This window comes from Pseudopodoces humilis, chromosome 6 (assembly GCF_049639895.1).
Source record: "Pseudopodoces humilis isolate 2021_Gansu_Grassland_sample_001 chromosome 6, ASM4963989v1, whole genome shotgun sequence".
In the NCBI taxonomy this organism is placed as follows: Eukaryota; Metazoa; Chordata; class Aves; order Passeriformes; family Paridae; genus Pseudopodoces; species Pseudopodoces humilis.
In genome coordinates, this window is record NC_142205.1 from 14,971,359 (window position 1) to 14,993,286 (window position 21,928).

Sequence of the window (21,928 nt, forward strand, 5' to 3'; positions counted from 1 at the left end):
GCAGCAGCGCAGTTCCAGTGCAGGCTGGCAGGGAGGCTGGTGCAGGAAATTGGAGCCTGGGAGTGTGGCACGTATGTCCCCTCACACTGTGCCAGTGGGCCCCTGCTGCCTGGCAGCCCCCCTCCTCCTACCTTCTCCCTTTCTCTTCAGCCACAGCCAAGGTGAACCCGACCTCCCTTCGGATGAGTTACTTTGTATTTATAGCAGAATATGTGAGCAGAAAATTATGTTGTTGGAAATTCTATAAGAAGAAAACAAAGGTGGAAATTAGAGTATACATTTCCTTCCAGCAGCAGGCAGTGCAGTGAAGTAAGTGGTCTCTCACTTGTGACCATTTGACTAAGAGTACCTGTGGGCTGTGTAAGCAGTAAGTGTTGTAAGTTCCCTAAGTGTAGACAGAGACAATCCTCCAGAATTCCTCCAATATGCCTGGGGTATCTTATGCCCTTAGTTACAATACTTAATAAATAATTAACAAAGAATCTAAGTACTGTAGGCAGAAACCAGAATTATAAATCAAGACTGTGGCGAATTCTGGATTACCGAACTGCAGGGAGACTTTTTTCCCCCATTTGCAGCAGGTAAAGTCAAGTGTGCTAAAGAAATGACAGGCATTCTATCTGCTGCACTGTGTCAAGGAACAGATGTGGAAAAGCCCCTAGGTCACTTCGTACCATTTTGTAGAAATAAGTATCCCATGGAAATTTTAATCTTCTGATACCAAATCCCAACTGTAGGACATGCTGGCCTGGATTGAGCTCCATTTTTACTTATCCCTTTGCTTTGATGAAACATACCAGAAAATCCAGAGCTGGTATTTCCACAACTCAGAGTGTATGCTCTGGGCTTTCACCCAGAACTTTCTGTCACCACTGCACATTAGCATGAGGTTATAAGACATATATCGCTTGACATAAATCACTTGAAAAGTAGTTAAGGACAGTAAGCATAACCAATAATCTTGTAAAATGCAGCATCAAATCCCAGATAAATATTTCTACACATGTATACAAAAGCATGTTTTACAGTTGTCAATTAGAGAGGATCTTTGTCAAGTTTCTTGGTTTTCTAACCTTTGACCTATCACATGAAGCTTTTCCTAGTGGCATACCTACCCTGTATAGTTCTTTCAGGAGTAATTGTGCTATTTACGCATTCTTGGAGTTGGAGAGCCTAATTCTGTATCAATTTTGTTCCCTTGGCTGCCTCAGTGGGATGGGAGCCTTATGGGTATTTCTCTTCAGAATGAGTGAGCAGCATAACAATTAGTAGTGGTTAGAAAACAAGCACTCAGTTTCATGAAAGTTGGTGGGATTAGTGCATGTGCTTTTCCTCTGCACTAAATTAAACCTTGAGAAATGCTTTGCACATGAAAAGCAGCCTCATCAGAAACCATGGTAAGATCTCACAGATAGGATGTAGCTTTGGTACAGCTCTCACTTACTTGCAAACTCAACTATCACAGCTGTTGATTTTTTTTTATAAATTAAACGTGTCTTAAGTAAAAAATATTTTCTTCATATCCTAATTCAGGTAGAATGAATGAGTCATTAAACACGGGTCTCCCATTCTGCAGAGCAGTGCTTTAAATAGTACACTTTGGAATGTGTTTTTCTAGTTTGCCTAGAACATCATTTTCTGACATGTCTAAATAGAAAGACATAACAAAAAGTTGTGAAAGTGCTACAAAAGAATGAAACAACCTGTTTCTCCAAGCTATTCTGGAGCTACTCCACCTCCCTCCCTAGCAGAGCAGCGTGTTTGTATGTAGGAGGTCTCTTGGCATGTTGCCTCATTCCTTGACAAAATCAATGTGTAAACCCCAGCTATGAATTGTTTTGTTACAAACCCACCACTTTGGCTACAGAAAAAAGAAACTGGGAATTGCAAAACACGAGAAGCAGCAGTGGTGGCAGCAGGAAATTCTTCAGCAACAGCAAAGCTCAGGATGCACCTGTAGAAGTGCCAGGCTCTCAAAGAGAAAGGGAAGGAGCAGATGGCATGACACTGAAGAGAGCCAGCAGGGGAAAGAAGCACAGAAATGGGAGGAAGATGCTTGGTCCAAAGAAGAATGCTTTGGACCCTTTGGGATCTTAGTTCACAATAAACAAAGAAAAAAAATCAGTAATTGGTGTCTGTTCCCCTGTCTCAGAGAGAACAGCACTGTCAGTGCTGTCAGGGCTCCAGCTGGCGACAAGTGAGCTCGCTCAGCCAACACACAGAGAGGCCAGGGCTGCTCAGACAAGGGAAAGGAACCAGTCTGTGCATGTCTGCATGGAGAATGATCAAGGAATAGCTGTTTACCAACAACCTGGACATAAGCTTTAAATGCACATCCAGTCACATTGTATTAATTTGTAAGGCAGCCAGAACTGGATCAAATCGGAGCTGAAGGACAGATGTCACCACTTCTGAGACTGTTCAGGGTATGTCTGTATTCTTGTCAGTGCATCTCACCAGTTGCTTGATTCTGCTGAAATAATATGACTGTTCATAAATCACATCCTAGAAAGAAACAATTTAAAATCTGTTGTTCTGGTGCCATTTCAGCAGAGCACAACACCAGTGGAAAAAGCAGGCAATTAATTCAGGAACCTTAAGCTCTGTTATTTGCCGTGAAAAGCTCTTACCTCTTATGCTGTCTCCATAGCCTGGTGTGAAACAATGTCATATAAAAAATTTGAGGTAGTTTTCTATGGGATGTCTGGTAGGAGTTTCCTGATTGGGAGGATTTTTAGAGAAATTGACATATATATACATATGTATATGTATATGTTAATTTCTCTAGAAATTAACATATACATACACATACATATATATGTGTATATATATGTGCATATATCCATATATATTTGTATGTATATGTATATATACATATAAATGTATACATATAAAATATAAATATTATATTATCCATATAATATGTAATATTGTGATAGATTGGCATTTAAGAAAACAAAGAGAAACACCTAAGGAAATTAAAACCGCTGGAGGCTGATGGGTGTTTTTCTCCTAGCCAACAGCTGGCCATTTCTAAGAATTGACAGCAGTTTTAACCATTGAAAAGTGAGTTCAACCTGTGAACACCACCTTAAGACCTAAGCCTGGGAATTTCTTTGTCTCTTTGTTTCCTGGCTGGGAGAGGTAACTGAGCTTTAGCTGGTTTCCCGTTCCCTGCCCAGGCCATGCGGCCGGGCAGGGGCTGGGCCGGGCCCTGCGGCTCCCGGCCGGGAGATGGGGCCTGCGGGGCTTGCCCCGGGCTCTGGCCGGGCCAGGCCGGTCCCTGGCTCGGCTGCAGTTTTTGCTGTGACCGAATTCACCAGAGACTGCTGAGTAAAAAAAAAGCTCTTGACCTGCGGCGGGCTGAGACAGTGACCACACTCTCCAGAGCAGCCATGAAGAATCTTCCATCGCAGACAGCTCCAGCTGCTGCTCCAGCAGAGATCACAGAACCATCTACAAAAGCCTGGGCAAGATTTTAAACTTTTCATTACCCAGATGAGACTTGCAGATTAATCCTTTTATCCAGAGAGAGAAAAAGAGAGTAATCAACATGTAAAGAGACTTTATAAACTATCAGAGACAGTAAAGAAAAGAATTAAGCTTCAGAAAAGGTAGAGAATAAGGAGATGCTTTAATTAAGCTGAAATATTTTTCTGTTAAAGCTGTGGAGATGGACAATAATGTTCTGAAAAAACTCCTTTAATTCATGACGGAGTATATGGGGAGGAATGGAGTGTTTTCAAAGTTTGGATTTTGAGCAAAAGGTGGAGTAATTGTGATACAGTGAGGTGCTGGAACAGAGGGGGGAGAAGTAATAGTTGACGATTTGGGGCCGCTTGAGGAAAGAGAAAAGTTATGTTTTCCAGGAAAGCTCACAGAGACAGATGAAGAGAACTTTTGCCTTTGAATAACTCATCCTTAAAAATGACATCCCTAGACTCATGGCCCATAACACACCTCAGAGTGATGTGAAATGAGAGGAGAAAATCTGATGACAGATTTCTGGGCAGCTGGCATCAGAAAAATAGAAAGCTATAACAGAAATAGTTCTCTCGTGAGAAACTCCATAGATTAGCAGAAGAAGACTTCTGTTTCTCTACAGAGACTGATGAAAAGAGTCTAGCAGGAACTGGGGACTGTTTAAACACCAAAGTTCCAAAGTTTGTTGTCTCTATGTTGTCACGTAAACAAAAGAATGGTTGGGTAGTGGGGGAAAAAGGGTTTTCTGGAAGTTTCATTCTAGTTTTCTTATTCTTGTAGTTTTGTTAATAAACTTTCTTTATTCCTTTTAAGTTTTAAGCCTGTTTTGCTCTTGTTCTAATCCACATCTCACAGCAAGAAATTAGTAAGTTTTCTAGTTTTTTTTAGTTACTGCTTTAAAACCACGACATTTATTTGGTGCATTGGCTGGGAAACAGAACTGACAAATCTAAACCACTACAAATATATTTATATATTTTATATATATTTCTGTTTATATACATATACATATATATAATTTTAAAAGCTTTTCAAAACATCCCTGAACCATTCATTAAAGAACTTCACAGGAAAACAGGCAAACAGAACTAACCATCCATACGAAGATAAACATACCTTAGGCATTCAGAAAGATTTTGTAAGTCAATTTACAAGTTAAGGAAAATTTAGCACTTACTGATAAAAAATTTCTCAATGCTATAACACAGTGTGTGAAGAGGGGAAAAGATACTTTGCTTCCTTTCTTCTTCCAGTTATGATCTCCCATGTGAAAGTAAGAACACCTGGAAGGACACAAGGTGAGATGGAGATGGTATTCAAGGACACAGAGTCCCCAACTTCTGCTTTACCAAATCCCTAATGGAAATAATTTTTGGGAAAAAAAAACCCTAATTTATCCTGGCACAGCCATGCTGTAACTCTTTACCCAAGCTTCTCTTAATCTCATAAATTTCTTCCAAAAATATTGATCTAAGAGTAAAAAAAAAAGTTTTTGTAAAAATCTTTACAAAATCATGTGGATGGGTGTCAGAACCTTGTAAAAGTCTGAACACCACAGCTCTCCATGAGACAGTTCTGTATGCTATAGCAACAAATCTTCCAAAAGAATATCAGAAGGTTATCCAAAAAGGATAATTTCTTCTACTATCTAGAGACCATTGTCAAGAAGATGAAGCTATACTCTTTTCCAGGGATGCAAGTGAAAAGGCAAAGGATGATGGTCAAACAGTGAAACAAAGGAAATTCTGATTAAACATTAAAAAAAATCACCATGAGAGTGGCTTCCCAAAGAGATTCTTGACCCTTCATCCATAGAGGTGGAAGAAAAAACCTGAAGAATTGAAGAACACCCTGAGTAACCAAATCTAACCTTATACTTAACCATGATTTCAGCAATTGCTGGGGCCAGATAACCTGCAAACATCCCTACATCATTCAGTGATATTTAAGTTTTCCAAGAATGGCAGTGACTAAATATCTTCTTTCTGGAAGGACCTGTCACACATAGTGTTGTCCTCTTTTTTTATTTCATGATGCTAATGCCTAACTGGAAAGACAGCTTTATTTTCATAACATCATTAGCCATCCATAGAATTTTAGCTGTCATAATGGATGCATTTATTTTAAAACCTAATTCCTAACATGTTTTATCAAGAACACTTAAAATTCTAATTTAGGCAGCACAAATAATATTCCACAGCATGTTGTATTCACAGTCAACCTTAAGATACCTGGAGGTTTCTCTTATATGTAATTGATTTCTGCTATTTTCTTCAAGGAACTATTGGCTAGTTTTCCATCTGTCTTCAATTCCCTAAATCCCAGTATCTTTGGGGACCTGTCTGATAAAGCTATTTAGTTCCACTAGTTAGTCATTAGAAAACATTCTGAAAATCATTATCACAAAATGATAGCTTCAGAGAATCATAGGTTGAGGCACCTCTCAAAGACAAGAGAAGCTTTGCAGTGATGTAAGCCAGCTTGTCCTTATGACCCTCAGATGTATCTCATCTGGGACTTGTATTCAACAAGCATGCTTAAATAGTCCATAACTCAGTCTTCACTATAGGTGGTCATTTTCTGCCCCAAACTACTGTGTGAGTGTTGTAGGCACAAGAGCTTGCCAGTGAAGAGAATGTTATGGTTTTAAATCACCTCTGCTTTATCAGTGTTCTTTGAGACTGGGTCACCTACCCTGTTCAGCAGTGGCTCCATCTTTTTCTTGGTGTTTGTTCAGCTTTGTGTGGGTCTGTGGAAGCCATTCCTGGTGCCCTTCCACACCTCACCAATTTTAACTTTGATTTAGGTTTGGCTTTTTCTTCCCTGCTTGTCCGCTGCACACACAGGGCCAGCCAGGACCCTGATCCCATAGTTCCTGACTTTAGAGACATCCAGGTGTTGCTACATCCAGAATGGACCCTTAAAGACACATTCAACCCCTTGCTCCCAAATCATGTCACCTGCTCACCAGCTCACAAAATCACTCCCACACCCACACTTCCTGCAGCCACCAGCACCAGGGACACGGACCCACTGCTACTCACACCCCGTACACAGAGTGCCCATACCCAGGCACACAGACTGGAAAACCATCACCCAGGGAAGAACTGGGAAGGAGCTGAAGAAGTCAGGACAGACTGGCCCAATCAGGCACAGAGCACAGCCAAGCGAACTGACCAGTCAACTATTCATATGCAGTTGCTCTTTTAAGTCCCTTATCTATTTTACAGCTCTTGTTCCTCACAATCTACCTAAATCCTTCCTGTCCCACCTTTGCTTCCCCTCCTAAACATCTCAGTATAAATCTTCTGTGATCATGAACTGCTTTTCTCCTGCATCCCACAATATATCCCAGGAAGAGTATTACTTGGTTTCCCCACCCTGCCATTGTCTCTCCAAGCTTCCTTGTGGGCACTCAGATAAGCTTCACCACATAATTTAACAGTCTGCATTCCTCCCAGATAGCCCATCCCTGCTTCCTCTCTCCCCTTATTCTTTCTTCCAACATTTGAGCTTGGTCAGGAATTTCTCATTTGTCCAAGCTGGACTCCTGCCACAGCTTTGACTTCCTGCCTTTTGGAATAGGCTGATCTCATGCTTTGAGACCGTCCTTTAATCAGCTTATTCTCTTTGGCCTCCTTTGATGTTCAGTGGCTCCTGAACATCACATCCTGAGTCACACCCACCAGGTTTCTGGAGAAGCCACAGTCATTCAGTCACAAATGTTTCTGTCACACCAAACTTTACAGTTCTCCTTCATAAAGCCATTTTTCAACATTCCTTAAGCAGTAATTTTTGACCAATACTCTGTTCTGATCATAAAATTTCCCATCCTGCTGATTGACATCTAGAAATGGATCACTGACTCCATGACTTTTGATAATACTACTAGATCAATTCATCCCCCATAAAACACAAGGGAGCACCACTTCTCCACTGTAGCAGGTCACTGAAAGACAACCCAGTCAGTGCTGGTGCACAGCACCAGAGCACTGAACTGATCTGCCCTGAGAGGTTGGTTTTGCACATACAAACTGCAGAAGTGGGGCAGAGGCAGAGAGCTGCAGAAGATGGCAAAAGAAGCTGCGAGCATGGAGGGGGAATCTTCATGAGCAGCCCAAGCAGGTCCACTGGGCACCGTGTAAGCTTCTTCCCATTTGGAGATGTGACAGGTGATTGCAGATGGACCAGATCATCCAGTGACTCACACAAGAATAAAATAGCTTTGTGCTCGTGGCCTTATGTCATCCCCCCACCCTGCCCTTTAGCAGTGTACAAGTATTGTATTTGAGAAAGAGGAGGGAAAAGGGATGGGGGAAGGAGTCTGGCTTGAGCCTGTGCAAATACAGGAGGGTTTTGTCTTGAATCAAGAGTTCTCATTTTAGATGTTGCTTTGTCACGTCCTGTTGTGCTGGCTCTTTCTGGTTCTACAATTCCAAATCAGTGTATCAGCCTCAGGGTGCAGCCCAGCATTAAGCTCCTTATGCGTGTACTTTTCCACATTAGCTACACAGAAAGCAGAAGCACTATCATATTTGTTAGATTTTATCTGTATTGTTATTTCTTTCTTTCCTTATACTCTCAACTTCCTGCTTAAGTTTTGAGAAGCAACTACATCCTGTATAGCCGGGTGTTGCGTACAGGGTAGTAAAAAGGTCACCAACAAAAGCTACAAGGCACAGTGGTGACATTTGGTCCTCCCACACTCTCCTCATGTGAGAAAGCATAGGAAAAAATAGTCAATTCCAGTCGAGAGAGAGCAGAATGCATTATTGAGAGGACACAGGCATTGTGCTCATCAGCATGGGCTGATCCTGCACTCTTGTTTCCCCACCCAAACCCCTCTGCAGTGCATGAAACAAACCAACTTCCACATGAAAAAAGAGGCTGCTTACAAGTGATATGGATGAAAGGGAGGGAAAGCCCCAGCAGCCTGTATTGGGCAAACTACAAATAATGATTCATCAATTTCTAGGATGAATTTCTCTGCCTTGGGCCCAGCAGCTTGAGCCTGTTGCTCTGTGGTCATAGAATCACAGAATCACTTAGGCTGGAAAGACTTCTAAGATCATTAAGTCAAATCATTAACCTAACAGGTCAGGTGGGTCTGCTCTTGTCTGCTTGGATGACTTGTGCATGAAGCAGCCTGGATGACTTCCCAGTTCCAAACCAAGGAGGTTAGCCCCAAAACGTACCCTCAGCACAGAGCAATGTGTGTGCATCCACAGCTAGATCCAGCAATGACAGTGGTGAGAGCTGCTGTTCTCCTGCCCAAGCTGTAGTGTGTACAGCAGCAGGTAATGGCAGTGATCTGCCCCATACCTCTCCTTCCTAAGGAAGGGCAATATTCATCATGATAACCTTACTTGCAGCAAAAATAAGGATAAAGGGTCCATACTGAGAACACTCAGTGTATAGTCACATTTGTGTGTAATATAGTTATCTGGACTTGGAAAAGTAGTTTCACACTTTCTATCCAGCAATTCTTAAATATAAGGATGCCTAAGATATAATAGTGGTGTTTCTGTTTATGCTGAAAAGTCTTAAGTGCTTTAACACAAGTATATTAGCAAGTCCACAAGTGTCCATTCAGAGGCAGATGTCAATTAAGAAATTACTGATCTTCTCAACAAATTAGTTCAGGAGCACCCCCTCACAAAAATTCAGTAGCAGTGAGACCATGTGCATGCCCCCCACCACACAGAAAGCATTTCTAGTGTCAAAGACTGGTGCACAACTAATTTCTCTTCAATTTTTCAGGATACTTAGAAGAAGAGCTCAGGACTGAAATCTTAGGGATCTAAAAAGCTGCAAGTGTCTAAAATAAAACAGTGAAAATACAGCTACGTGTCTTTAAACTCAGTGGTCAATTTTACATCTATATTACTGGTTGCTTCAGTGAACTATTTAGACACAGGTCAGGTACAAATTAAATCACCATTTAAAGAAGACAGGAATTCAATGTAGTAGTCCAAAGTTACAAGATAAATGCAGCAAACCCTCAGCTTTAGTTGCTTGGAGGAAGCTTAGTCTGTCTCTACATTTGCTACACAATTTGATGCAGGGCAGTTGTGTGCTAGCAGAGCCCTTCACTTTGTATACAAACCACACAGGAGACACAGAAAGGCTTATGAGCTTTCAGGGTTATGAACCTTGAGCTTCTTTATGAAACAAGGCACAGAGACAAAAGGAGGCAATATCCTTTCAAAAGATTGAAAAAATGCTGAAAATATTAAAAAAATTAAAAAAAATATTATGGAGCATTGTAGTATCAGATTAGCTGGCAAAGGTCTGAAAGGCAGTTACATCATCCATCATCACATAGATTTTGCACCAGCAGCAAGTGGTGTCACTTATTTAGCACAGCACAGTACTTTGTGTCACTGCTGTTTGCAGCCCTGCAAGTGGGAAGAGAATTTCCCTTGAGCCTGGTTTACAAAATAAAGGAGGCCTATGCAATCACTTCACTTGCTTCTCTGTTCCTCTGTCAGTCTACTTCCTCCCAAATTCTCATAAACTAATTAGCCAATTTCAGCCAGAATCGTATGTACTGGGCTGCAGAAGTCTTGTTCTTGTTATTTCTGTGACTAAAAGCCACATTATCCTGTTCTGAAGAGATTAACCCTCCCTGATATCTATACTTAAAGTTGAACATATAATAAGGCATTTTGTCATCAGAAGTAATCTTAAATAATTTACAGGAGAAGCAAGTGTAATTAGAGTAGAAATCTGTGTGAAATAACATAAAGTGATCAAAACAATACGACAACACTGAAGAAGAAAACTGGGTAACATCAACCAGGTGAGCAAAAAAGATTTGAGGTTGGGAAGGGAATGCTGATGCTCAAACCATCTCCAGGCAGCTCATCTGGCAAACAGAAGTATAACATGTCCCGTGTTCCCAGCAGCAGAGGTGGCTTTGCAGAAGACACAAATGGGGTATTTTTCGTGTGCTTTAGATGGCCAGCAGTGCAGGTTCAGAGCTGAGGCACCATTGTCTCTCTGCCAGTCTTTGCCTGCCTATAGCTCTAGGTTAGGTGCTGTGGGGACTGCCAGCAGGAATTAAAGAGCAGCTTACAGGTTAAATAACTCCTATGTGCTTCAGGTCATGCACTGGGCCCACAGCACAGCTCACCAGGAAAATTCACATTTTAGCAGTGTCTGTAGAGGAGGTAAAAGAAAGAAGAGCTGGACTGGATGCCCAGACATCAAGTTACAAAGGCTTTTTTTGCAGGAATTGGTGTGTGTGATTAGATGGCATATACTTCTTCACAGCTGTCACCTTGTGCTATCTGGTTTCCTTGTCCCAGCCCTTTTATCACTTCATTTTAGGCATTCATCTCAAATTTTCTCTAAATGTTGCGACAGCATTTGCCCTGTGAAATTGGGATACAGCGAGATTACAATTACTGCTATTCCAGCAAAATCCAGGAAAGATATAATTTCTTTAATTATTATAACAGCTTCTACTCTTCAGACCAAGTTCTCTCACTTGTAAGTTCTGCTGGGAAGCAACATCCAGAAATTGCAGGTGTCCACAGTACTGGGAGTGTTTAATGGCACTGTGGATATTGTGATTATTTTGGAAAGACTCTGTCATACCTGCTGCATACCACCTTTTACCAGCAACTTCTGAATCCATGAAGGATTCTTTCTCTCCTCAGCCATGCTTTGGGTGCCAGAACTATCTACATTTGACAGTAAAGAAAGAAAAGGATAATCAAAAGTTTGAGTGATCAATGGGAATAGCTGGAGGATGGTCTTTTATTCCTAGTTGCCTCAAAAATATCATCCACAGAACTCTCAGGCAGCAGTGGGAGCTTGCTGCTTTTGTCTTACAATACTCCTATGCTGTTGTACTTAATATGGAACCACTTTTATCAAGTTCCCTGCTACAATATCTGGAGTCAAGGCAGAGGCTAGCAATTAGGTTCCTGAAGTATTTCTATCTTCTGATTTTTTATGCACACTTTCTAATCATCCCACCTGAAGATTTAGTGTACAGGCTTTCAAAAAAAGTACATACACCTTGAAAAGATTTGTTTAGATTTGATATATTGGAAATTCACACAGCTTAGAGGACTCCAGAAGCTGGCTATCAGTTTATGAGATACAGTGCTTTCAAAAACTGTGATTTTCCATATAGAATGGAAAAATAAGCACTAGGAAAACAGTTGTAGAGGAATAGAGATCCATGAGCCCTTAACTGCAATCATGGGGGAAATCCTTGGATTTCAGTAGAATCCTGTTTAGAGAACTGAATTCCTGTGGATTAAAGTCATTCAGCTTAAGGTCATTGGCATTGGAAAACTACTCAGGAAAGAAGTGAAGTCCAGCTCCCTCCACAGACCTAAGGGAATGCAAGGTCCTTGCACTGCTTTTCACCTCCTTTCAGCCTTCCTCATTTTACTTTTATGCTCTGTTCTTCCCTCCCACCACATTCATGGAATACTGTTTCATCTCTTCTTTACTGAGGCACTGTTATTACCTTAATCATGACTCTTGTGGAAATACTCAAGGCCAGAAAGTTTGCAAGGAGTGATTCCAATGATGAACTTTCAATGATGAAATTTTCAAGATGAATTCTTGCATTCATGCTGGGAAGGAATCTACCACCTTCTGAAACACTGGGAGTACGAGCTTTTACTGCTTTTTAGTGCTGCCTGCTCGACTCTGCTTGTCCTATTTATTCATTGTTATTAGTCTGCCAAGGCTTGCTGAAAGGAGGCTTGACATTTACTTGTCTTTGACACTCCTTCTGTAGTTCGAGGTATTACAAAATCAACAGCAAGGACACCTTCCAGAGCATCTTAGTTTGCACTCACTTTATATACTTATTCATTCTTGGTGAATCACTGTCATATTTGAAGAGAAGAAAAGATTTACACAAATCAGGCTACTGAAAAATAGCATTTTTAAAGTTTTAAACCTTTAAATGAACTATTCCATCATTCCACTCTTAAAGTGACTCTTACACTTACTGAAACTATGTACCTTCAATACCCAGAGCAAGCAGAGATTGCAGTGTTACTGCACAAAGTGTTTAGGATAACTAGCTGGTTTTCCCAACATGATATTTTCTTAGTTAATGAAACTAAAATTACAGGAAAAAACAAAAACAACAACAAAAAAATAAAAATATTAAATTCAAGAACTTCACTTGTATTTGTATATAATAAAATAGTTCACAGTTCAGCTGTGAATACCTTGTGTTCACATTTATAGGGTGGTGAAAATAAAGAAGAATCGGTGGAGCCTGTCAAGGAAAACCCACGTGCTTACTGAAAGGAATATGGGGAAGAACATACTTTATGAGTTAATTCTTACTGAACTCCAGCCTGCATAGCCCAGCCTCAAACCCAGGGGAAGCCCTGGCTAAAATCCAGGAAAAACACTGCTGAGGATCCAAGGAATCAGAGCCATGATCTGTGTGGAGAGTGTCCCTCACAGGAGGAACCTGAATGGAACTGAGCGAGGCTGGGGCAGGAGGGTCAGAGCGAGCAGAGAAGGGCGTCCCTCTGTCCATGCCAAGGCCCAGGGCAGCCCTATCCCGGGAAGTGGGCAGGGAACGGATCCTTGAGCTGCTGCACGTTTGCGCTGCCCTCGCTCAGCCGGGAACCCCCTCATTGCCTGGGGGGAGCTGGTGGCAGTGGGGAGTGGGAGAGGAAAGAAGCGGAACACAAGGATCTGTCCTACAGCCACATGGACTGCGATGCCGTGTTCATGGGCTGTGCCAAATGGCTGCCCTGTTGGGAACAGAACCAGAAACCTCCATCAACATCCTAATTTACTGCTCCAGAGAAAGAAAAATTCCAAACTTTAATTCCAAGGCGGATAATTTAATATCTCCTTGGCATCTGGAGATCTATTACCTGAATCCAGTCATGAGTTTCCTTCAGGTCTCCACCCTTGGGACCAGTTAAAAGATAGTGGGGTTAAACTCTTTCTCACTTCTTAAATCTGGATTCTCCCATTCCATAAAAGACTTTTAGTTGCCACAGCCTTAACTTGCTGTGAGGCTTTAAGGATTACAGAGCCTCCTACTCTCCTCACCATTAAAGCTGTGGCTGCACAAGTTTGCAAACAGTGGGGCCACCTCTCGCCAAGTGGTCTAACATTTTAGAAAAAGGGACCATCGGTCCTCAAGAACTGCCCTGTAGTGTTCTTGCACTAGAACTCCTTTGGCCTGCTTCTGTTCAACATCCACATAAAATTCAAATTCTTTTTCCCTGTTTGGAAGGGCTAGGGCAGGTTCCTCAGTTCATCTGCTTTTTAACACTTCAAAATTCTGTCAGGTTCTTACCTGGCAGGAGAGCAGTGCTATAGGGAGACATCCGTGGCTCCAAAAGACCTGCTTTTAACAGTGACTCTCTAACTGGCTGTAATCCCTTCCTTCCCTCCCTTGAAATAATGTATTGCTTTTTAGACAGCACTTGTCCTGGTGGCTTCAAAGGGATTTGGAAGGTTCCATATCTCATTTTCCACATTTCCTTGGGACTGCCCACACCTGTGGGTTTACTTCAGCATAGACCTTCTCAGACCTAAAACGGTGGTAGCTTCCTTATCCCCTTTCACAATATTAATTCACCTGGCTCATGGGTGATAGGAAGGCAATGCAGGTTCTATTTCAGGATTTGAAGAGGTGTTTTAATTGTCCCTCAGAGAATCCTTCTGGAGCAGAAATCCCGGTGTGAAATGAACGGAGACAGGGAGTGAAGAACTGACTAATGTGATATGGGAATGTGTCTTGCTGGGGATCCAAGCCAGCCGAATTTCACCCAGAAAAAAAAGGCATTAAGTTCAAGCCTTTGGAAGCATTTGTTTAAGTTATGGCAAAGAGAAAGGGCTTATGGCAGTTAATAAGTTAATCAACTCACCCCTTATAAGGTTATGTTTCTAGAATGTTCCCGGTTCTCTCCCCTGATTGGTTGTTATTTGTCACAGAATTTTGCATATTTCTAACTCCAGTGGTAGGACCCATGCCCTCTGACTCTGCCCTCAGACCTACCCTATAAATTTTTGTGTCTGCCCGTAGTCCTGGTCTTTGGAGTTTGTCCCTATACTGCGCACGGTTTATGGGCATCGTCCCTATTTTATTTCTCATTAAAGTGTTAATTTTAGGCGGACACAAACTCTGTCATACCATTTCCTTTTATTTGCGCCTCAATTCCCTGAAGTCAAAGAACCCTAAAGTATTAAAGGTACGGGTTTTCAATGGGATAGCATCCATTTTATTCCCAGTAATAGGCACAGAACTGGATTTGAATTCAACTTCCGATTCAGCATGGGAATGTAGTGGATAGAACACCGATGGTTTCCATGTTGCTCAGCAGAGCTTGTCCTGTTCAAGGACTTTGCAATGCCCTATTGGAAAATCCATGTCCCATGCTCTGCCAGCAAGGAGGCGACACTATCACCATTCCCCTCCTCATCCCTGTGTCCCATTTTGACAAGAATCTTCCTTCCTCTCTGCTCCAGAGGGTGCTCGAGTGCCCACAGGAAGCCCCTTCCTCGCTCCTGTGTGACTGGTGAGCACTGGCGTGATCCAGGGCCGTGATGTCACACAGCCGTCCTGGCCACAGCACTGTGACATCACCATGCCAACCCTACATAAACCAGGCCGGCGCCCCCAGCTGCCAGTGCAGTTGTGAGTGGACGTGCCGTAGCGATGGGTGACGGTGGCATCCTGATGGCTGCACTTGTCCTGCTGCTGGCCGTTGTGGCTGTCTGGTGGGCCGTTGGCCTCTGGCAGCCATGGAGGCAGCAGGCAAAGAAGCGACGCAGGTTTAGGCCCAGAGGCCCATGGAGGAACCGGGCAGCCCCTGCGGCTCCCAGGTTCGCCAGGCCTCGGGCGACCTCTCGCCAGCGGCCAGGTGCTCCCGCAAGCCCTCTGGAGAGCTCCTGCAGCTGCGGTTCCTGCATGGCAGTGGCCCTAGGGCTGCAGGAAGTTATGATCCAGATCTGGGCACAGAATGGGACATCTGTGCCGCTCTACTTTGGGATGTGGCAGGCACTGTGGACACAACTGGAGAAGTTGATGAAGCGAAGCCACCTGCCCTGCTGTGGCTCGCCCAGCTTCTCCAGAAGCCGCCATCCCATCAAGAGGCTGCTCCCACCAAGATTGGCCATCGGTAGGAGAGCCTCAACCCTTGCAAGGATGGCACACCAGAGAAGACCCGCCATCCATGTAAGAGGTTCAGGCTGTCAGAGGATGTCCATCATGCCAGGAGCCTCTGCTACCTCTGACAGCCTCCATCTCTCAGAGAGGCTCAGCCAGACCTGTCAGCCTGCAGAAGGTGCAGAGCCCAGGGACAGGTCTCCCAGCTCCCATGGACCCTTGGCCCTCGACAACATGGGCGCATCCCTGACCACTGACATGGCCAGGGAAAGCCCACAGGTCCAAGTGGGAGCCCAGCCCGATCCAGGGGAGCCACACCAGGAGCAGCTGGAGGAGCAGCAAGTGTCCTGGAGCCAGCAGCTGCTGGACCACAGCTCCCAGGTCACGGTGCTGGACGTGCCAGCTGGTACCAGCCCGTGCCTGGTTGAGGAGGCAATTCCCGAGGGACCAGGGAGTTTCCTCCATCTCCAGGAAGCTGCTCCCATACAGCCACCAACGACCAGCAAGGCTTCCGAACAAGCAGGTGAGATCTAAGGAGCTGTCTGAGGCTCCCATGGGGCTCTTGAGGGCCATTCCCAGGCCAGGCCAGGCCAGGCCAGGGCTTCTGAGAGCAGCCTAGTGGCTGGCTGTTTTCAGAAGCCCCTGATGCCACGGCTTCAAACAAGCCCTCTCTGCTTTGCAGCTGCTCCTGTGACCCCCCTGTGTGAAGAAGCCTCGGGCTGTAGCCCCGGCCGTCCACACGGGCAGAGTCCAGCCCAGGACGCCGGGGACAGCGACGGTGCCGCCCTGCCCCGCTCCACTCGGGCTCCTGCAGCCGCCTGTGCGCCCTGTCCTGGCCCAGCTGTGCCGCTCGCCAGCCCGACGGCGGAAAGGCTGTGGCCGCTGCCCGGCGCGCAGGAGGAAGCAGGTGAGAGCAAGGTGGCCGGTGCTGGCTGGGGCCGCTGCACTGGCGGGCACTCGGGAGTTGGTTCCTGGGCGCGAGGCTGACGGCTCGGTCTTGGCCGCAGGGCACAAGAAAGAGCTGTGGGAGCTGTACCAGCTGGGCCCGCAGCTGGGGAGCGGTGGCTTCGGCACCGTTTTCTCGGGAACACGACTCTCCGACGGGAGCCCGGTAAGTGGCCGGGACGGCCGGGCGCGGCAGGAGGGCCAGGGGCGGCGCGGGACAAGGCTTGAGTTCTCTCAGCTCTCTCCACTGCTTGCAGGTGGCCATCAAGCGCATGGCCCGGGACACGGTCCTGCAGTGGGACGAGCTGGTGACTGAGCGGGGCCAGCGGGACAGAGAGGGCTGTAGCAAGCAGGGATAAGGCCGGGGCCGAGAGCGGGACATGGCCGGGGGCTCAGCGAGCGAGGCCGAGCATCGCGGGCCCGGGGATGCCAAACAGCGGTGATGGGTCCAGGCAGGGGCACTTCCCAGTCACCCCCCGGGCGGGAGGAGTCCCAGGCAGGGGGGAGGCTGCCCAAGGCGGGACTGGGGCATCCCGGGCAGGGGAATTGCAGCCGCAGGGCAGCATCAGGCCCTGTGATGGAGGCATTGTCTCGTCCTCACAGCCCGACGGCACCTGTGTTCCAATGGAGATCGTGCTCATGAAGAAGGTGGGCTTCGGCTGCCGCAGAATCATCCAGCTCCTGGACTGGTTCGAGCTGCCCGACAGCTTCGTCCTGGTGCTGGAGCGTCCGGAGCAATCTCGGGATCTCCTGCGCGTCCTGGTGGAGCAAGAGTTCCTGAGCGAGGAGGCGGCGCGCTGGCTTTTCTGGCAGGTGCTGGAGGCCGTATGGCACTGCACCGCCTGCGGCGTCCTGCACCGGGACATCAAGCCGGAGAACCTCCTCGTGAACCCGGAGACTGGCGAGCTGATGCTCATTGACTTCGGTTGCGGCACCTTCCTCCAGGAGCGGGCCTACACAGAGTTTGCCGGTGAGCCCAGAGCGCGGGCCCTGCTCCCAGTGCCAGGCACTGCACGGCCCCATTCCCTCCTGGGCCGCGGGGTGCGGCATTCAGCCGGCTGCCCTGTGGCACGGGGCAGGTGCTGTGCCCCAGGAGCCGGCTGCCGGCGCTGCCGATGGAAAGGGGCTGCAAAAGCCGGGCCCCGGCTCCTCGGCTTGGCAGGCCCGCAAGGCCTTGGGCTGCTCCGCTGGCCTCGTCAGCCTTGCAGAACGGTTTCTTGGCTTTGGCCCATTGTCAGGGGGAGGGAGGGAGGGAGGGAGGCAGGCCTTGGGGGGAAGTTGTTGCCACGGCTGCAGCCCCTGCCTCTGGAAGGCAGCAGCCTGCGTCTGAGCAGCGCCGCCCGTCTCCCCTAGGAACACGCTCGTACTGCCCGCCCGAGTGGATCGGCCTGCGCTGCTACCACGGCGATGGGGCGACCATCTGGTCCCTGGGCGTGCTGCTGTTCGAAATGATGTGCGGGTTCCTGCCATTCGAAAACGAGCGTGACATCGTGTTGGGGCAGCCCATCTTCCCGCAGGAGATCTCTCCAGGTTGGTACGCGGCCTGAAGAAGGCAGGCTTTGGCAGGTGGCACCGCGCAGCCCGGCCCGGCCCTCCCGCAGCTCCGCGGGACGTCCGTGTGCCCTCAAGGGCCGGCTGCAGCAAGTGGCCCGTGCCGGGCTCGGTGTGGCACGCTTGGCTGAAGTAGGGGGCCCTTGCTTGTCCTGCCGTGCCGCTCTCCCGCCAAGGGCAGCTCCGAGCACATGCAGCGTGGCCCGGCTTCTGCAGGCGCCGGGAGCAGCTGGGCTGGAGCCTTCTGCAAGTGAGCGCCGCTTTCTGCCTTCTCTCCGCAGAGTGCCAACATCTGATCCGCTGGTGTTTGTCCAAGCACCCCATGGATCGGCCAGTGCTGGAGCAGATCTTCTACCACCCTTGGGTGTTGGGTGGGCATTCCTGATGCCTTGCCACAGCCTCTGCAGCACCCAGTTCCTGTGTCCCATGCAGGACTGAGGGCCGAGAAATAAAACAACCCGAAAGCCACTGCGGGCTGTCAAGTCTGGTCCTTGTTAGCAAGTTCAGCTAAGGGAACCTCTTGGGAAAAGGGATAATCAGAGCGTTCCCTTCAGCCTTTGTCAAGCTTTTGACGCCTTTCCTCCAGGTTGTAGTTTTGTGTCTTCAAGCACAGGCTGTAGTATGGGTAGGAGGGGCTTTAGGAAGGCAAGAAATTCAACAACAGTGAAACAATCGACAGCTGCCCTTTTAAATTGACAGGGTCACTTGGGGTCTGTCTGTCCTCTTGTCCCCCTGGCGGGTGGCTGGGTCTGCCTTCTTTGCATTTTCACCCAGAGCGGCAAATCTCAGTCAAAGCATTTGATGTGTTGATACATTGAGTTTCTGCCAATTTTATTCTCTGTTGTCTTCAGCGGATCTCGAGGGCTCTTTGTCCTTCTCTGATTTGGGGGTGCCAGTGTTGTCACCGTCCTTGCAGCCCCCGGCCATTCTCCATCTTCCTTAGGTTTTGAGATTGCCCTTGGGCTTGGGCTTACAGCTGCAATTGGGGCTGGCTTTGGGCTTAGGGCTAAAGGTGGCCTTGGGTTTAGGGCTGAGCATTTGGGAAGGGCCTGGAGTTGGGGCTGGCCTTGGAGTTAGGGCTGCCTTTTAGATTAGAGCGGGGATTGGGTTTAAGGCTAAATGTGGCATTTGCCTTTGGCCTGGCCTTGAGCTCGGGTTTGGGACTGGGATGAGGTTTAATCAAGGACCATGTGTGTTTCTCAAGGCGGAGTGAGATCAAGATGAGCACCAGGGTGAAGTTTGGGACCAAGCACACTGCCAGGGGCAGCTGTCACTGCAGGACATCCCTGGCATCGCCGTGGGAGGTGCCCCCTGCCCAGGGATCCAAAGATTCAGTTTCAGATAAACCCTGTTAAAGTGAGAGGTGTAGTTTTAAAGCCCAGGAAGAGTGGATTCTATCCTGCGCCTTGGGGATGGGCCCTGTGAGCCCGGGAGGGCTTGAGCCACCCCAGAGCCTCGTGGTGTGGCAGTCCAGGGAATTCTGAATTTCTGGTTTTGAGCTCCTGGGGATTCTCCCTTGCTGTGTTCCTATTAGTCCCTGACCTTAAACACTACCCTGGTTCTGTCCCGTACAACCCAGCACCCTGCCTCTGTTTGGCACTCTCTGTCTCTGGATCAAAGCTGAGTTAATTCCTGTGGTGAATAAATGGTATCCTGAGCAGAATTGCGTCTCGTTCAGTCCCAGGCCGGTCCCTGGACATGATCCTGCAGGCCTGAAATGCAGCAGATGGTCACCTGACAAACAGGGACAGAGACACTGTACAGGTTTTCTAATGCATTCTTGGCCTCTATCTTCAACATTCATCCCTCCCTTCCCAGTGGAAAACACGTATTGTACCAAGAGACACTGCAAAGTCCTTGAAGAAGGCAAGCCCTGCTCAGCAGAAACCAAAGCACTCCTGACCGAACCACAGCATCCCCATCTTGAATCCAAACCCAGCATGTGCCAGCTATTGGGAAGAGAGGAACCCTATTGCAGGCAAAACCAGAGCAGTGGGACAACCATGAGCGCTCTTTGGAATATCCGGATTTATTTTGAACAGAGGCTCTGCAGAAGTTGGTGAGCTGCTAAGAAAAAACTCTTGCAGTCCTCGCCAGCCATTTCAGGAGAGCTTCCCAGAGACAGAGGAACTTCACCTCCCTTTGTCTCTGGGGGATCTTCTCTGGCACAGGATAGAGGTTGTTTGAAGTTGGTGCCGCTGCAGCGTCCTGGGAGCCAGGGGCTTTACGCTGGTGACACCAGCACTCTTCCTGATGTGCTGCCACTTGCTCCAGGGAAGGATTGATTGCAAGGGGCTGAGCTTCGGTTCTTATTTCCAGGCAGGTGCTGTGCCCCAGGAGCCGGCTGCCAGCGCTGCCAACAGAAAAGAGCTACAAAAGCCGGGCCGCGGCTCCTTGGCTTGGCAGGATAAAATAGTTCACAGTTCAGCTGTGAATACCTTGTGTTCACATTTGTAGGGCGGTGAAAATAAAGAAGAATCAGTGGAGCCTGTCAAGGAAAACCCACGTGCTTACTGAGACGAATATGGGGAAGAACTTACTTTATGAGTTAATTCTTACTGAACTGTCTCCTACAGATCTTCCTGCACTTTGTGCCCTATCAGCAGCAGGGACCACAGGGGCCACAAGCAGTGTCATAGAGAGAGAACACTGTAGTCTCTCTTATGTTTCTCTTACGAAGAGATGATATTTTTATAACCCCTTTGGATCTGGCAGCCTGATATGTCACTTTAAAACTGAGGTTTCAATACTGCGAAGTTCACATGATTTCTGAGAAAATGGAATCAGAAAAATTCGTATTACATGCTTAGCATACCACCTGCCAGTGCAGGCTTTGGTCAGAGCACGCATTTCTCAGGTCTTTCAGAACTGCTTAGGCTGCAATGTGTCACAAATTCCCTTTATCACATTCAATCTGTTGAAGACAGATGCTTGGTAACCAATTATTAAAAATCTATGAAAAATTTATAGCTAACATTCTGGAATTGCATAGCTTCTTTTGTTAAGATTTTGAGATTTGAGTTTTATTTGGTTTTGACTTTTTGCCTAAGGAAGTAGAATTGCCCTCTTTGGAGAGTACAGTAAGGAACTAATATGCCTCTTGCAGAGAACACTTAATGCCTCCTTAGATGATTTCACACAGCCTCAAACATTCATAATTTACACACTTGTCTTAGAAATTCATGTGACACCTAATCCAAGCCTATGGGCAAGGGCGAGAAGTAAAATAACCCATTGTGTTTTGATAAACTATGTTTTTATGACTACTGCAAAGTTGATTCTGCAAAATTACCTTCTTGCCTTAGGTAAAGTCAGATTCAACACCTGTCTTGTACAAAACAATTAATTTAGAGCAAACAGGCTGGGGTGGTTTGAATTAATCTTTTACTCACACGTTAGATGGAGCACGTCGCTGCAATTATTTGAACGAGGACTCCAGGAACTTTACGAGTTATTTCCCGGAGTTCATTTGTGTGCGTTACCGCCGGTAACTTCCCGAAGTGTAACTCGGGGAGGTCACGGTAAGGCTCAGAAGGGCAAACGGGCTCTCACCTTACCGCGCCGAGCCCCGAAAAGCCCTCGTTTGGCTCTAAAACCGGCGGAACGGGGGCGCTGGGAAGCGGCCCGGCCGTCCGGACCCTGCCCCTCCGGACCCCCGGTGGCCGCGGTCAGCCCGGGGATCCTGGACAGCCCGGGGATCCCGGGACAGCCCGAGGATCCCGGGACAGCCCGGGGATCCTGGACAGCCCGGGGGTCCTGGGACAGCCCAGGGAGCCCCAGAGAGCCCAGGGAGCCCCGGGCAGCCCCGCGCAGTGCGGGCGGCCGTGACCC

General features: G+C 47.0%; 1 long non-coding RNA gene across 1 annotated transcript; it reads right to left on the minus strand.

Moving 5' to 3' along the window:
- Positions 1 to 20,108: 20,108 nt before the first annotated feature.
- LOC106628650 (uncharacterized) lies at positions 20,109 to 21,901 on the minus strand. Its single transcript, XR_001332069.2, has 2 exons — positions 21,490 to 21,901; positions 20,109 to 20,585 (listed from the first exon to the last, which is right to left on the minus strand). It is a non-coding gene; the product is annotated as an uncharacterized LOC106628650 (long non-coding RNA).
- Positions 21,902 to 21,928: the final 27 nt, after the last annotated feature.